Genomic DNA, 15,932 nt, shown 5'->3' with positions numbered 1-15,932 from the left:
CCCAGTTACCCCACCCAACACTAAGGGCAATTTTGGACACTAAGGGCAATTTAGCATGGCCAATCCACCTAACCTGCACATCTTTGAACTGTGGGAGGAAACCGACGCACACACTGGGAGAATGTGCAGACTCCACACAGACAGTGACCCAAGCCAGGAATCGAACCTGGGACCCTGGAGCTGTGAAGCAATTGTGCTAATCACTGTGCTGCCCAGATGATAGTTTTGGAGTGAAATTCTGTTAAGTAATAGCATTCTCTCCCATCTCTGTCCATTTTCCCTTTACCTTCCTGGGGAAGGCAATGACATCCTGGGATACAGTTCCAAAGCCAACCACCAACCCTCAATTACCTTGCCTAGATACATTTCCTACTGCATGAGACAGAATATTTTGAGAACCTAATAACCTCACCTTTTTTTTTGTCACAAGTATGAAGTTACTGTGAAAAGCCCCTAGTCGCTAAATTCCGGTGCCTGTTTGGGTAAACTGGTACGGGAATTGAACCCGCGCTGCTGGCTTTGATCTGCATCACAAACCAACTGTATAGCCCACTGGGCTAAACCAGCTAAACCTCAATGTAATTAGATCATGAAGGTGTCACATCAGAGCTGCATCCTGTCCTTTTTTTTATAAATGTATTTTATTACAAACTTGTATAAAAGGTTACAAAACATAAATAGTTCAGAGAGCAAACGCCCCAACATACAACTATACAGTTTTTGAACAAATTTTTCCTTTTTATCACCCCCTCCTCCCTCATCCCCCCCCCCCCCTACCCACCCGCAACGAACAGCTCCTCAAACACAGCCACAAACATGCCCCACCTTGCCTTGAAGCCCTCCACTAAACCCCTTCATTCGTACTTGCCCTTTTGTAGGCAAAGGAAGTCACATAAGTCCCCCAGCCAGGCCGCCACCCCCTGCAGCGTTGCTGACCGCCGCTCCAACAGGATTCTTTGCTGGGCAATCAGAGAGGCGAAGGCTACAACATCGGCCTTCCTCCACTCCATCAGCTCCGGCTTCTCCGATATCCCGAATATCGCCACCTAAAGGTGCAGCTCAACCTCCTCCCCCACTATCCTTAGCGCCGCAAACACTCCCGCCCAGAAACTCTCCAACTTTTCACAGCCCCAGAACATGTGCGTGATTCACTGGTCCCCGCCCACACTTCTCACACTCGTCTGCCACTCCCCAGAAGAACCCACTCATTCTTGCCCGTGTCATATGTACCCTGTGTATGACCTTGAACTGTATCAGGCTCATCCTTCTGCACGAAGAGGTCACATTTACCCTTCATAGCGCCTCACTCCATACTCCCCAGTTTATCTCCCCTCCCATCTTCCCCTTCTCCTTAATCTTCACCCCCTGCTCTCCCACCCACCCATATATGTCTCCGATCTTACCCTTCCCTTCCACATCCAGAAGCAACAGTCGCTCCAACAGGGTGTACCTCGGCAATCTGGGGAATTCTTTACAAACCTTCTGCGTGAAGTCCCTTACCTGCAGATACCTAAACTCACTTCCTCCCAGGAGCTCTACCCTCTCCTTCAGTTTGTCTATACTGGCAAACCCTCTTCCAGGTACAGATCCCTCACTTATCCAGCCCCATTTCTCTCTACTTCCTACAGATACGATCTATCCCCCCAGCTCAAAACCATGGTTTTCGCACAGTGGCGCCAGCACCAACACCCCTTCGATCCCAAAATGCCTTTTCAGTTGGTTCCAGACCTTTACTGTGGACTGCACCACCGGGCTCTCTACGTATTTCCTTGGCGCCATTGGTAATGTCGCTGTCACCATAGCCCTCAAGCTGGACCCCCTACAGAATTATTCCTCCATCCTAACCTATTCTGCCCCCTCTCTGGGGTGTGGGTGAGTCACCGGGCAGAGTTTGAGGCTCCAGCCTCAGAAACTCTGCCCGGTCACCCTTGGTTTCAGGGGCCCTGAGTCCCTCCATTCTAATAATATCAGTTTCTGGGCTACTCGGGAGGCAAATGCCAAGACATCGGCCTCGCTCACCCCGCTGGACTCCCGGGTCTTCTGACACTCCAAAGATCGCCACTTCTGGAATCGGGTCCATCTTCACCTTCAAAACCTCTGACATAACGTCCTCAAACCCCAGTCAGAATCCCCCCAGCTTTTGATAAGCCCAAAACATATGGACGGAATTTGTGGGCCCGCCCACACAACGCCCACACCTATCCTCCACCCCATCAAAAAACTTGCTCATCCTGGCCACCTTAAACTGAATAAGGCTAAGCCGAGCGCATGACAACGATACATTCACCCTCTTCAAACCCTCCTCCCACACCCCAGCCTCCACCTCCTTCCCCAACTCTTCCTCACACTTAAACACATTAATAAATTAAGCACAAATGACAGGCACTGTAACTAAATCAACATCAAAAGGAAACTTAATTAAAGTAAAATATCATGCCTGGGGTGATGGTGCACCATGTTACCTCCCCTATCCCTAATTCCCCCAATGTCTCTGGCCGCCTCTCCCGCAGTTGAGGCACCAGCATTCTGCTTGCCTTCTCCCCATACTCATACACTGCTCCTTGTACCTTCCTCAACTGAGCCTCAGCCTTCCCTGTGGTAAGCAGGTCAAACTCCGCCTGCAGACTCCGGCGCTCCTTTAACAACCCCTCCTCAGGGGAATCCGCGTACCTCCTGTCCACCCTAAGTATCTCCCCCACCAACCTCTCCTTCTCCATCCTGTCCCTCTTCTCCCTGTAGGCCCTGACAGAAATTAGCTCCCCCCTGATAACTGCCTTCAGCGCCTCCCAGACCACACTCACTGAAACCTCCCCCGTATCATTGGTCTTCACATAACTTTGGATACACCGCTGAATCCGCCCACAGACCTCCTCATCCGTCAATAGTCCTACGTCCGGTCTCCACAGAGGGTATTGGCCTATCTCCTCCCCCAGCCCCAACTCCACCTAGTGCGGGGCATGGTCCAAGATCACACTGGCCGAATACTCCACCCCCTCCATTCTTGGGATTAGCGCCCTACTTACCACGAAAAAAATCAATCTACGTGTACGCCTTGTGCACATGGGAGAAGAAATAAAACTCCGCCCTTGGCCTGGCAAATCTCCACGGATCCACTCCCCCCATCTGGTCCATGAACCCCCTCAGGACCTTGGCCGCTGCCGGCCTCTTACCCGATCTCGACCTAGACCGGTCCAGTGCCGGGTCCAGGACTGTATTGAAATCCCCCCCCATTACCAAACTACTTGACTCCAAATCAGGAATCCTACTCAACACCCGCATCATAAACCCTGCATCGTCCCAGTTCGGAGCATACACATTCACTAGCACCACCCGGGCCCCCTGCAACTTGCCACTCCCCATAATATATCTACCCCCTTTATCCGCCACAATACCCGCTGCCTCAAATGCCACCTGCTTGCTCACCAGAATTGCGACCCCCCTGGTCTTCGCATCCACCCCTGAGTGGAAAACCTGCCCCACCCATCCCTTCCTCAGCCTGGTTTGATCTGCGATCTTCAGATGCGTTTCTTGGAGCATGGCTACGTCTGCCTTTAGCCCCCTTAAGTGCAAAAACACATGGGCCCTCTTGACCGGCCCATTCAGGCCTCTCACGTTCCTAGCCATCTTTTTTAGGCCAGCCACATCCCCGCGCCTCCAGCCCCCCAGCCGGAGGCTCCCCGTCCCGATCCCCTTTAAAATCGATTCTCCTTCAGTTAGCAAAGCAGCATCCCAGCCCCTCCCCCCAACCCCCCCGCCCCAGTCAAGCATCCGCTTAACCCCCCCCCCCCCCATTGCATTCCGCAAGTCAGCTGATTCATGCTGACCCCGGCTACTCCCACCTCCAATCCCACAATCCCCTTACGAGTCTCCAACCCCCCCCCCACGGTAACCAACGGTTGTGTGTGGACTATAGAAAGGTTAATGCAGTTATAAGAACGGACTCTTATCCTATCCCACGTTTGGAGGATTGCATTGAGAAAGTAGTACAATCCGGTTTTATGTCCAAATTGGATTTACTAAAAGGTTACTGCCAGGTACCTTTATCCGAAAGGGCAAAGGAGATTTCAGCTTTTTTTGACTCCAGATGATATATACCAATTCAAAGTTATGCCATTTGGCATGAAAATTGCCCCAGCCACATTTCAACGGTTAACTAACAAAGTCGTTTCAGGATTACCCAATTGTGCAGTAAACATCAACGATCTGGTAATTTTCAGCCAGAAATGGAAAGAACATTTTTAACTTCTGATGGAGTTATTCGATCAACTTCAGGAGGCGGGTTTGGTGGTAAACCTAGCCAAAAGTGAATTTGGAAAAGCCCAAGTCACTTTCCTTGGCCATACAATTGGACAGGGATGAATGGTCACACGGGATGTGAAGACAACAGTTATTGAGGAGTTTCCAATACCCTCGACACAAAGGGAAATAATGCGATTTCTTGGCATGAATGGATTTGATCTAACATTTGTGCAAAATGTTTGTAGCGTGGTTGCTCCACTGATGGACTTGCTGAAGAAACATCGAAAATTTCAGTGGACAGCGGAGTTTCAACAGATATTTGACTGCCTGAAAGCTGTGATAACCGATGCTCCTGCGTTAGAGAATTACAAGGGACTCTGTGATCAGATTGAACTAACGTATCTGACTTGAAAGAAAAATGCCGAGGCGTAGAGAAATGGACGGATCAGGCAGAGACCTTCCTGTTCAAAGAGACTGTCAATCGAGAAGGATTTCAGTTGGAGGAAGAAGAACAAAAATGGACTATATTATTATACCTCTTTGTGTGTGTTGTTTTTTGAAACGAAAATGTATATTTACTGTGTGCATTTCTTAAAGGATTGTGAAAAGGTGAAAAATGAAACCATCTTGAAGTTGATGGCTGCTGTGAAAGACAGCAGATGTGCATGGATCTCTCTACAAGCTAAAGCGTGTTCATTTGGGTGATTTCAAAGGGATGACTGCTCTCATTAGAGAATTTAAACCGGGATTATTATTTAAATGATAAAATATTAAAACAGGCTGCTGTGCAGAGAGACCTGGGTGTGCTAGTGCATGAGTCGCAAAAAGTTGGTTTTCAGGTGCAACAGGTGATTAAGAAGGCAAATGGAATTTTGTCCTTCATTGCTAGAGGGATGGAGTTTAAGACTAGGGAGGTTCTGCTGCAATTGTATAAGGTGTTAGTGAGGCCACACCTGGAGTATTGTGTTCAGTTTTGGTCTCCTTACTTGAGAAAGGACGTACTGGCACTGGAGGGTGTGCAGAGGAGATTCACTAGGTTAATCCCAGAGCTGAAGGGGTTGGATTATGAGGAGAGGTTGAGTAGACTGGGACTGTACTCGTTGGAATTTAGAAGGATGAGGGGGGATCTTATAGAAACATATAAGATTATGAAGGGAATAGATAGGATAGATGCGGGCAGGTTGTTTCCACTGGCGGGTGAAAGCAGAACTAGGGGGCATAGCCTCAAAATAAGGGGAAGTAGATTTAGGACTGAGTTTAGGAGGAACTTCTTCACCCAAAGTGTTGTGAATCTATGTAATTCCTTGCCCAGTGAAGCAGTAGAGGCTCCTTCATTAAATGGTTTTAAGATAAAGATAGATAGTTTTTTGAAGAATAAAGGGATTAAGGGTTATGGTGTTCGGGCCGGAAAGTGGAGCTGAGTCCACAAAAGATCAGCCATGATCTCATTGAATGGTGGAGCAGGCTCGAGGGGCCAGATGGCCTACTCCTGCTCCTAGTTCTTATGTTCTTATCTCTGTGTTAAAAGGGTCTTTTGTCTTCTGGATGTTGTTTGGGAATTTATTAAGGATTAATTAGTGTTGTATTCTTTGGGGGTTGTATTTGAATTGATGGTTGCTAAGGTGTTCACTGTCTGTCTTAAAAAGGTTAACTTGAGTTCATAGAATAAACATTGTTTTGCTTAAAAAAATACTTTTCGATTTCTGCTGTACCACACCTGTAGAGTGGGTCGTGTGCTCCCCATACCACAATCTATTAAAAGTTGTGGGTCAGGTGAACTCCATGACACACTTTGGGGTTCTCTAAACCCTGGCCCATAACAAGGTGGACAGGCTTTGGAGTCAGCAGATGATTTACCTGCTGCAGAATTCCCAGCTTTTGACCTTCACTTGTAGCCACAGTATTTGTATGGTTGATGCAGTTCAGTTTCTAGTCAATGGTAACCCCCAGGATGTTGATAGAGGGAGGTTAAGCGATAGTAATGCCATTGATTGTCAAGGGGACATGGTTTTTGTTGGAGATGGTTGTTGCATGGCATTTGTGGTGCAAATGTTACCTCCTACTTATCAGCCCAAGCCTGGACATTATGCAGGTCTTGCTGCATACAAGAACATAAGAACTAGGAGCAGGAGTAGGCCATCTGGCCCCTCGAGCCTGCTCCGCCATTCAATGAGATCATGGCTGATCTTTTGTGGACTCCGCTCCACTTTCCGGCCTGAACACCATAACCCTTAATCCCTTTATTCTTCAAAAAACTATCTGTCTTTATCTTAAAAACATTTAATGAAGGAGCCTCAACTGCTTCACTGGGCAAGGAATTCCAGAGATTCACAGCCCTTTGGGTGAAGAAGTTCCTCCTAAACTCAGTCCTAAATCTACTTCCCCTTATTTTGAGGCTATGCCCCCTAGTTCTGCTTTCACCTGCCAGTGGAAACAACCTGCCCACATCTATCCTATCTTTTCCCTTCATAATTTTATATGTTTCTATAAGATCCCCCCACATTCTTGTAAATTCCAATGAGTACAGTCCCAGTCTACTCAACCTCGCCTCATAATCCAACCCCTTCAGCTCTGTGATTAACCGAGTGAATCTCCGCTGCACACCCTCCAGCGCCAGTACGTCCTTTCTCAGGTAAGGAGACCAAAACTGAACACAGTACTCCAGGTGTGGCCTCACTAACACCTTATACAATTGCAGCATAACCTCCCTAGTCTTAAACTCCATCCCTCTAGCAATGAAGGACAAAACTCCATTTGCCGCCTTAATCACCTGTTGCACCTGAAAACCAACTTTTTGCGACCCATGCACTAGCACACCCAGGTATCTCTGCACAGCAGCATGTTTTAATATTTTATCATTTAAATAATAATCTCTTTTGCTGTTATTCCCACCAAAATGGATAACCTCACATTTGTCAACATTGTATTCCATCTGTCAGACCCTAGCCCATTGACTTAACCTATCCAAATCCCTCTGCAGACTTCCGGTATCCTCTGCACTTTTTGCTTTACCACTCATCTTAGTGTCGTCTGCAAACTTGGACACATTGCACTTGGTCCCCAACTCCAAATCATCTATGTAAATTGTGAACAACTGTGGGCCCAACACTGATCCCTGAGGGACACCACTAGCTACTGATTGCCAACCAGAGAAACACCCATTAATCCCCACTCTTTGCTTTCTATTAATTAACCAATCCTCTAGCCATGCTACTACTTTACCCTTAATGCCATGCATCTTTATCTTATGCAGCAACCTTGTGTGGCACCTTGTAAAAGCTTTCTGGAAATCCAGATATACCACATCCATTGGCTCCCCGTTATCTACCGCACTGGTAATGTCCTCAAAAAATTCCACTAAATTAGTTAGGCACGACCTGCCCTTTAAGAAACCATGCTGCGTCTGCCCAATGGGACAATTTCCATCCAGGTGCCTTGCTATTTCTTCCTTGATGATAGATTCCAGCATCTTCCCTACTACCGAAGTTAAGCTAACTGGCCTATAATTACCCGCTTTCTGCCTACCTGCTTTTTTAAACAGTGGTGTCACGTTTGCTAATTTCCAATCCGCCGGGACCACCCCAGAGTCTAGTGAATTTTGGTAAATTATCGCTAGTGCATTTGCAATTTCCCTAGCCATCTCTTTTAGCACTCTGGGACGCATTCCATCAGGGCCAGGAGACTTGTCTATCTTTAGCCCCATTAGCTTGCCCATCACTACCTCCTTAATGATAACAATCATCTCAAGGTACTCACCTGTCAAAGCCTCATTTCCATTAGTCACTGACATGTTATTTGTGTTTTCCACTGTGAAGACCGACCCAAAAAACCTGTTCAGTTCCTCAGCCATTTCCTCATCTCCCATTATTAAATCTCCCTTCTCATCCTCTAAAGGACCAATATTTACCTTAGCCACTCTTTTTTGTTTTACATATTTGTAGAAACTTTTACCATCTGTTTTTATATTCTGATCAAGTTTACTCTCATAATCTATCTTACTCTTCTTCATAGCATTTTAGTAGTGTTCTGTTGCCCCCTAAAGATTTCCCAGTCATCTAGTCTCCCACAAATCTTTGCCACTTTGTATGCTTTTTCCTTCAATTTGATACTTTCCCTTATTTCCTTCGATATCCACGATCGATTTTCCCTCTTTCTATCGTCCTTCCTTTTTGTTGGTATAAACCTTTGCTCAGCACTGTGAAAAATCGCTTCGAAGGTTCTCCACTGTTCCTCAACTGTTTCACCATAAAGTCTTTGCTCCCAGTCTACATTAGCTAGCTCTTCTCTCATCCCATTGTAATCTCCTTTGTTTAAGCACAAAACACTAGTGTTTGATTTTCCCTTCTCACCCTCCATCTATATTTTAAATTCCACCATATTGTGATCACTCCTTCCGAGAGGATCCCTAACTATGAGATCATTAATCAATCCTGTCTCATTACACAGGATCAGATCTAGGACCGCTTGTTCCCTCGTAGGTTCCATTACATACTGTTCGAGGAAACTTTCGCGGATATATTCTTTCAACTCCTCCTCAAGGCTGCCTTGACCGACCTGATTAAACCAATCGACATGTAGATTAAAGTCCCCCATGATAACTGCTGTACCATTTCTACATGCATCTGTTATTTCTTTGTTTATTGCCTGCCCCACCATGATGCTACTATTTGGTGGCCTATAGACTATTTCTTTTTCGCCTTACTAGTCCTGATTTCCACCCAAATGGATTCAACCTTATCCTCCATATTGAACTGCTTCAATATCTGAGGAGTCATAAATGGCACTGAACATTGTGCAATTATTAGTGAACAGCCCCCCTCTGACCCTACAATGGGAGAAAGGTCATTGATGAAAAGTTGGAGATGGTTGGGCCTAGGGAGGAACTCTTGCAGTCACGTCCCGGAAAAAAGATCATTGACCTCCAATAAACACAACCATCTTCCTTTGTACGAGGTATGAGTCCAACCAGTGGAGGGTGAAGATGTAACCATTAATGTCGATAAAGGGGGACCAGTAAATGTAGGATATCTGGATTTCCAAAAGGCATTCAATAACATACCACACAAAAGGATAATAGGCAATGGCCCATGGAATTGGGGTAACATTTTAGCATTGATAAATAATTGGTTAATGGATAAAAGCAGAGAGTGAGCATAAATGAGGCCTTTTCAAGTTGACTGGCAGTGAATAGTAAAGTGCCACAAGGCTCAGTCCTGGGCCTTCAGCTATTTACAATCTATATTAATTATTTAAATGAAGAGCAGAGAGTGATATATCAAAGTTTGTTGTTGATAGCAAGCTAGATGGGAAGGTATTAAGCTGTGGGGAGGACACCGAGAGGCTGCAAACAGATAAAGACAAGTTAAGTGAATGGGCAAGAACTTGGTAGACGGAGTATAATGTAGGGAAGTGTGAATTTATTCACTTTGGTTGTACAAATAGAATTTTTTTTAAATATGTGACATTTGTAAGCATTGATATCCAAAGATATCTGTGTGCTTGTACAAGGAGCAATGCAAGTGCAGCAATCAATCATTAAGGCAAATGGCATGTTGCCCTTTATGCATATAAAAATAAATAAGTGTTGCTGAAATTGTGCAGGGTTTTGGTGAGAGCACATCTGGATTACTTGTGCAGTTTTGGTCACTATATTTAAGAAAGGATAAACTTGCATTAGAAACAGTACAGTGAAGGTTCACTAAATTGGTCCTTGGGATGAGGGTGTTGTCCTATGATGTGAAGCTGAGTAAATTGGATGTGGAGTTCAGAAGAATGAAAGGTGATTCATTGAATCCTACGAAATTCTGAAGAGGCTTGACAGGGTAGATGCTGAGGGATTGTTTCCACTGGTCAGGGAGTTTAAAATTTTGGGGAGGGGGTGGTGGGCGCACAGTCTCAGAACTGAGATGAAGAGAAATTACTTCTTTCAAAGGGTTGTGAATTTTTGGGGTTCTCTAACCCAGAAGGTTGTGGATGCTCCATCATTTAAGGCTGGGGTAGATGTATTTTTGGTGTCTCATAGAATTAAGGGACAATGGGGAGTGGGCGGGAAAATGGAGTTGAAGCCCAAGATAAATCCTGATCATATTGAATAGCGGTGTAAGCTTGATGGGCCATATAGTTTACTTGTGTTCCTATTCCTTGTGTTCTTATGTTGCCCAATTCCCGTTGACTCTAGTTTTGCTAGGGCTCCTCAATGCCTCAAGTCAAATGCTGCCTTGATGTCAAGAGCAGTCACTCGCACCTCATCTCTTGAGTTCAGCTCTTGTGTCCATGTTTTGGAGCAAGGCTGTAATGAGTCAGTAGCAGATTGGCCCTGGCAGAACCCAAACTCAGCATCAGTGACCAGGTTATTGCCGATTAACTGCCACTTGATAGCACCTTTGAAAACCTCTTTCATCACTTTTTCTGATGATTGAGAGTAGTCATATGGGGTGGTTATTTGGCCAAGTTAGTAGATTTGTGCTAATTTTCATGGACAGAACATATCTGGACAATTTTCCACATTACTGGGTAGTTGCCAGTGTTGTGGCTGTACTGGAGCAGCTTGTCTAGGCGCATGGCTAGTTCTGGAGCACAAGTCTCCAGAATGTAGTCAAGGCCCATAGCCTTTGCAGTAACCTGTGCCTTCAGCCATTTATTGATATCACGTGGAGTGGAAGGCTGGAGAGGGAACATATCTCTCATCTTTGCTCAGAAAAAGCCAGATTGTGGAGTAAAAGTTCAGAAAACAAGTGCAGAGATCTGAAGAGCAGCTAATTCGGGAAACTAGAGACATAAAAAGAGGTTTCCAAGAAGTCTGAGGTTAAAGGTACTGGAACAGGGTACTGAGCTGAGAAGAAGGTTGAGATATCAGTAAGATATCTGAAAGTGATTTTTGAGTTTGTGATATTTTAGTACAGCCTGTGGAACGCGAGTTGAAATTAATTATGGAAATCGGTAACTGAATATCCGAGTTTGTGTAAAAGCAGTTCAGACAAAGAAAACCTAAAGGGTTGCCGCAAATTCCTGGACTGGATTTGCTGTTAAAAGTGGAGCAGAAACTTTGTTTGAAGGTGTCATTTGGAAAAGCTGATCTAGAATTCAGAATGCAAGCTGCGAAAAGAAAGCACACTTATGAGAGAAGATTTTAAAGTGTGTTTTTGGGAGTGGAGTTTGGAAACTCTCACGTGACAATCATCTGGGGGGATTTTGAGGAGACATCCACAAACATTCCCTTGGGGTTCAGAGTGGGGAGTGTATTTGCCCTCTGTCATTCTGTGTGCTTAAAAGGGATTTTGCATTAATGAGACCATTGTAGGTTAAGCTGTACTTTGTCATCAGTGTTAATCCAAAAACCTGGGTATAATTGTGAAGACAGGGGGGAGTAAAGGCATATTGTATCATAACTCAATGTTTTCATGTAATAAATGTTTTTTTTCTTTACTGAACAGTGCTCTGTTCCAGTACTTTTAACCTCAGACATCTTGGAAGCTTCTCTATTTCTCTAGTTTCCTGTACTAATTTGCGGTACTGGGATTATGTTCCTTCACAATTTATAAGAATATATATGTTACAGTCTTTTGAGCCAGGGTTCCATTCTGGGATCTTCCCTTCGAGTTATAAAATCAACTGGGACCATGGCAGGTTGTTGAACTCAATGTTACAGCTGTAAGGAGCCTAACTGGAAGATAAAGTCCTGTTCTTCCCACTTGCATTGGGCTTCACTGGAACACTGTATCAGGCTAAGAACAGAAATGTAAGCAAGGTGGTGAATTAAAATGGCAAGTGATAGCAAGGACTGGGTCACACATGCAGACTAAGTAGAAGTGTTCCACAAAGCAGTCACCCAGTCTGCATTTAGTCTCTCCAATGAGAAGGAGGCTGCATTGTGAGCAGTAAATACAGTAGACTGAAAGAAGTACAAGTAAATTGCTGCTTCACATGAGGGAATGTTTTGGCCTTGGATTGTGAGGAGGGAGGAGGTAAAAGGCAGGTGTTACACCTCCTGCAATTTCATTAGACGGTGCCATTGGAACCGGATGAGGTGTTTTGGGTGAAAGAAGAGTGGCCTGTGTGTTGCAGAGGGAATGGTCCCTTCAGAATGCTGACAGAGGAGGGGAGAGGAAGATGTGTTGGTGGAAATGGCAGCAGATACTTTTTTGAATATGGAGGCTGATGGGGTAGAATTGATGACAAAGGGAACCTCATAATGGTTCTGAGAGGGAGGGAAGAGGTGAGGGCAGAGGTGTGAGAAATGGGTCAGACACTGGTGGGGGTCCTGTCAAGAGTTTCTTCGAGGGAAAAGGAAGACATGTCAGAAACGCCATTGTGGAAGGTAGCATCATTAGAACAGATGCAATAGAGACAAATAAACTGGAACAATGGAATTGAGTCTTACACGAAGTGAGGAGATGTAGTCGTGGATGTCAGTGGTCTGTAATGAATATTGGTAGACAGCCTATCCCTAGAAATGGAGACAGAAAAGTCAAGGAAGAGAAGTGTCGGAGATGGACCATGTGAAGATGAGAGGGGTGGAAATTAGAATCCACACCTTTTATTTGGAGGAATCATAGAATAATATAATTTACAGTGCAGAAGGAGGACATTCAACCCACGAGTCTGCACCGGCCCTTGGAAACAGCACCATACTTAAGCCCACACCTCCACCCTATCTCTGTAACCCCACCTAAGCTTTTTGGACACTAAGGGCAATTTATCATGGCCAATCCACCTAACCTGCACATCTTTGGACTGTGGGAGGAAACCGGAGCACCCGGAGGAAACCCACGCAAACACGTGGAGACCGTGCAGACTCCGCACAGACAGTGACCCAAGCTGGGAATCGAACCTGGGATCCTGGAGCTGTGAAGCAACAGTGCTAAATTCTGTGCTACCGTGTCAATCGCGAAACAAGTTAAAGGAGAAATTGTCAATGAGGGAAAACTTCTAGCTCTAATAACCCCCTTGGGCCCACGGGGATACCCTGATTGATCTCCCCATGGGACCCGTGGAACATGAGCTTTCCCATCTGTAGTGATATAATGGTCGTGTTGTAATTCACCAAGTGACGACTAGGAGTCTCACTAGTATACAATAATAATAGTAAGAAGTCTTACAACACCAGGTTAAAGTCCAACAGATTTGTTTCGATATCACTAGCTTTCGGAGCGCTGCTCCTTCCTCAGGTGAATGAAGAGGTATGTTCCAGAAACATATATATAGACAGATTCAAAGATGCCAGACAATGCTTGGAATACGAGCATTAGCAGGTGATCAAACCTTTACAGATCCAGAGATGGGATAACCCCAGGTTAAAGAGGTGTGAATTGTGTCACGCCAGGACAGTTGGTAGGATTTCGCAGGCCAGATGGTGGGGGATGAATGTAATGCAACATGAATCCCAGATCCCAGTTGAGGCCGCACCCATGTGTGCGAAACTTGGCTATAAGTTTCTGCTGGAGAGTACTGTCAGACAGTAATCTCCCTGTCTACGGGGCCCCAACCTTTGGCGTTATAAATACGCAGCTGCTCCGGATTCAAAAACGTTGGTGTCCAACCATTATGACTCAAAACCGTCTGTAATAATGCAACAAAACCGTTTCAACACTGTTGTGTAGACTCCGGGGAGTCAGTTGCGGATTTCTTGACTCGACTCCAAAGGCTAGCTGAGCATTGTGAGTTTGGACCATCACTTTCCCAGATGCTGAGGTATCAGCTGGTGTGAGGAATTAATAGCATGGCCAGACAGAGAAAGCTGTTGGTGAAGCCTACACTTGACCTGAAGAGAGCCACTGAGCCAGCGCTGTCCCACAAGAATGCGGAAAACGGTTCAGGAACTCCCAAGGTTCCATGGACTATAGTGTCCATAGTGTTGCTTGACCCCCATACTGGAATCCCATGGTGTCCCAGGGCAGTGCTCGAATGGCCGGATCACCACCAAAACCACAATCAAAAGTACAACACCGTGGCCAGGGTCAACGTTCAAAGGCCACCACAGACCAACGGTACACCTCCCCAGAGAACGAGAGGGAGTTTCGGCATGCCAAGTCTGCGGGTATAGAACATGCGGCAACCAAGGTCACTATAATCAGCAGAGAACATATTGCCCTAGACAGATAATGAGGTCGCCAGGATCTTGCACATGGACCACATCTGAGAAGGAAAACATAATAATCTTTATTAGTGTCTGATGTACCATCAATGACCACAAGACGAAATGGTGAAACTATTGAGGATTTCTTGCCTCCTGCAGCTGGAACCAGAATGGAAGCAGCGCAGGAGAGCATACACTTTTATACAGCGCTTGCTGGAAGGAGCCAGCAGGCTGGGGTTTACTGTATTAACTGTAGTACAGTGGCAGTACCGTAATACACGTAGTGTGTGACCAGTGGTGTTTACCACAGTGTCACAAGTAGGCTCACTTCGACAATCAAACATTCACTTTCCAGCATGGATCTGAAAATAATGATCAGAAATCAAAATATTAGCTTATCTTTCCTTGGTCTAACCCGATGGTGGGCAACCTTCTTCTTTATTCTTATTGTCATAAGTGGGCTTACATTAACACTGCAATGAAGATACTGTGAAAAAGCCCTAGTCGCCACACTCGGGGGGGGGGTTGAGCCCGTGGTCCCGTTTGTTCCCCGGAGATAGCGGCGACCCCATGGGACTGGCACACCGCTGCGTAGTGCCCCTTTTTGCCACAGCTTTTACAGGTGGCTGAGCGGGCCGGGCAGCACTGGCGGGGGTGTTTCGGCTGCCCGCAAAAGTAGCAGCGGGGCCCCCCTGGGTGGTGTGGGATTCTGGACCCAAGCCAGGAATTGAACCCATGTCCTTGGCGCTGTGAAGCAGCTGTGCTAACCACTGTGCTACCGTGCCACCCATGATGCAGTAGAACTGCATCACAGCCCCGAAAATGGCACTGATTCAAATTAAGCTAAAGGTAAGTACAGGTAAATGGATATCCCCTAGTGATACATACAGACACAGGGGCAGCTGTCTTCATCTTCGGTCAGCAGACTTTCCACTGGCTTCACATTGGAATCCTGCCATTGAATCTGGGAGACACCAAGGCCAGATTGGTGACGTATACTGGGGAACTATTGTGAATCATTGGAACCACCAATGACCCCCAATGACCTGCAGGCAACAAACAGTCAGGTTACCTTTGATAGTAGTGTAAGATCCAGGACCCAGCCTGTTGGGCTGTGATTGGCAACAGATTTTCTGGATAGGCACCGGAAACCTGTATGATGTCCTAGGAAAGTATTCAGAGGTATTTCAGGAGGGTCTGTGCAGCATTTATGTGGAGCCAGAGGCTCAGCGCAGGAATTTCAGGGTGTGACCAGGTCCCTATGCTCTATGCTTTGCTCACAAAGGTGGATACTGAGTTGCAGCACTTGGAGAGTTTGGGCATCATTTGCCCTGTGCGATTTGCGGAATGGGGTGCATCAGTGGTCCCAGTGATGAAGCCGGACAAGTCAGTTCACCTGTGTGGTGATTATAAACTGACTGTAAACAGAGCATCCCGCCTGGACCGTTACCCCATGCCACGCGTGGGGGACCTGTATGAGAAACTGACTGGGGGATGCTCATTCCCAAACTGGATATGACTCATCCATATCTTGAGTTAGAATTGAACACTGCATCGTGGAGGTATCTGACTATAAATACCCACAGGGGGTTGTTCAAATATACTCGCCTTCCCTTCA

Source organism: Scyliorhinus torazame, chromosome 17 (genome assembly GCF_047496885.1).
Source record: "Scyliorhinus torazame isolate Kashiwa2021f chromosome 17, sScyTor2.1, whole genome shotgun sequence".
Lineage (NCBI taxonomy): Eukaryota > Metazoa > Chordata > Chondrichthyes > Carcharhiniformes > Scyliorhinidae > Scyliorhinus > Scyliorhinus torazame.
This window is presented reverse-complemented; position numbering follows the sequence as displayed.